The following is a 2,458-nucleotide window of genomic DNA, read 5'->3' as shown; positions in this document are numbered from 1 at the left end:
TTCCTTAAGCCATGGGGCCTTAAGTATGGTGAAGTGGGTAATTTGTCAGATGGACCCTCAGAGGTAGAAAGAGTGAAGGCACCCTACAGACGCCCCAAAAATCACTCAAAACTTTAAAGCCTCAAAGAATGGTACAAGCTAATGAATTAAGCTAGTTAAAGAACGTCGGCCAAATATACCATCCTTTGTGTACAGCACACATTAGGCTCGTGATGAGCACCCACTGTGGCTACAGCAGCAGACCTGCTATATTGCAACAAAGAGAAAACTTCAAGATTGGCTTGTCCACTGAACATCTGGATACTCAAAGCAATCGAGGAACATCTCATTTGTTTAACAGTTAAGACCCATTTGTTGGGGTCCAGGGAGAGATGGCAAGATGGCTCAGTGATAAAGGCAGTTGCTGTGTGTGATGTTTAGGGCTACCCTCCCAGCCAAACAGCCGCCATCTTCATAAGTTCAGCTGTGCCAGCTTGCAAACGATCATCACCGCTGGACTTGTTGAGTGTTGACCTTCCATCAATATTCAGCCACTCCTCCCAACCAGTTGTAGGCAATTCTTCCATAATTGCACATGGCCTCTGGGTCCTGAGGAGGAGCAGATATTAAGGTCAAAGGAGAAGAACATCTGAATGCTTGTGTTGGCTCAAAGTTACTCTTCTCATTTCTAGTAAGTTTTCCATCTGTCTCCTCATCTTAGAGAAATGTAGGGTACCCCTCATAAATAAATATAAAGCATAAAACATCAAAAGATTTCTCTGGGCTCAACAACTAAATGCAACGTGTGCGGAGTTGCAAGTTTGACCACTAGAAAAAAAATAAACTATAAGTATCTCATAAGATGTTATTTAGTTGTAATCAATGTTAAGTGCCTTAACTTCCATTAAAAAAAATTATAGCTTATCCCACTGAAATAAATACAGCATGAATAGCTAATGTAATCATACCTGCAGAAGGTCACTGTCAATTAAACATCATGGCTATGGGACCTATACAAATAAGAAAAATCCCCCATTCACACCCCTGCATGGGTATTACTTTCTCTTATACAGACTGTGCCCAAACAAATACGCTAGGGGCCAAGGAGATGACTCACGCAGTAAAGTGCCACTGTGCAAGCATGAAGTCCTGAGCAGGATCACAGCTCTACATAAACGCAGAGTGTCAGCAGGTCATGCCTGTACTCCCAGCACTAGGGAGGCATCCTAGGGCTTGCTGACCACCGAGTCTGGTGCAACTATCAAGATCCAGGGTTTAATAATGCCTTGTCTCAAAAAATAAATAAATAAATAAGGCAGAGAGCTGGGGAAGTGGCTCGGTGTGAAAGCGCTTGCCACACGCAAATAAGGACCAAGAGTTTGGATCTCCTGAACCCAAGAAATGCTGGGTGAGTGTGGTGGCTTGCCTTCAGTCTCAGTCTTGGGAGGCATAGACAGGGATGCCTGTAGCAGGCTGACTAGTGAGACTAGCTGTATCAGCAAGCTATGGGTTTGATTGACAGACTCTGTCTTAAAGAATTAGGCAGAAGAACTGAGGATTGTCAACCTCAATCTTGGGCCCCTATATGCACATTGTATATGTATATGTATATGTATATGTATATGTATATGTATATGTATATGTATATGTATATGTATATGTATATGTATATGTATATGTATATGTATATGTATATGTATGCATACACACACACACAGAACATACACATAAAAAGAAAGAAAACATATCGGGAGACTGATTGTGGAAGACACCTGGCATTGAGCTCTGACCTCCATTGCACTCAGGCACATACATATATACAAACATGTGCACACACACACACATACACACACATATAAACTCTTGAACCTGCTTGAGTCAAAAGACCATAGCAGTGAAGGAGTTCAAGCCTTGATACATGAGGACTGTATCAAGTTACTTGAAACGCATAGCTTAAAATAATAGGAAATTTCCCTGGCAATGGGCAAAGAGGCACCTTGGTGGTGGTGGTGTTCCTCTATCAGTCAGGGGCAGAGCAGATGGCAGTCCTTTGTTCATCCTAGCTTGATGCCTGGCTTGGTAACTGATGCTGTTTTATGCCCAGGACTCATAAAAATCAAATCAAACCCAGGCAGTGTTGAAGGAGTAAGACAGAGACCTGGGGGCTGCCATGTCACCATAAACCTGCCCTCCAGCGCACGGCACAGGCAGGCCATAGACACCTGCTTGCCAGCAGCCACACAGTATAGACAGAGGATGTCACCCAGGGGCCTGCTTGGTGTGTGGCCAGCCTGTAGCAGGAGCCACCACAATGTCTGAGTATATGGTGGAACAGCTTGAGCTCTAAGAGGAGAAGCCCGTTGTGAGTGGTCAGCCCTACCACCTGGGGCCATGGTGAGGTCCCAGTCTGAGCTGCTGCTGAGGACTATGCCTGAGTCTATGGCTATGCAGCCACAGGAGTCAGTGCCAATATTCATGG

At 44.4% G+C, this 2,458-nt stretch overlaps 1 non-coding gene across 1 annotated transcript; it reads left to right on the top strand.

Annotated features, from left to right (window-relative positions):
* The first annotated feature begins 1,948 nt into the window (after window positions 1-1,948).
* LOC115032020 lies at window positions 1,949-2,092 on the top strand. The gene has a single exon (XR_003837668.1). It is a non-coding gene; the product is annotated as a small nucleolar RNA SNORA48 (small nucleolar RNA).
* Window positions 2,093-2,458: the final 366 nt, after the last annotated feature.

Source organism: Mus caroli, chromosome 9 (genome assembly GCF_900094665.2).
Source record: "Mus caroli chromosome 9, CAROLI_EIJ_v1.1, whole genome shotgun sequence".
NCBI lineage: Eukaryota > Metazoa > Chordata > Mammalia > Rodentia > Muridae > Mus > Mus caroli.
This window is presented reverse-complemented; position numbering and strand designations above follow the sequence as displayed.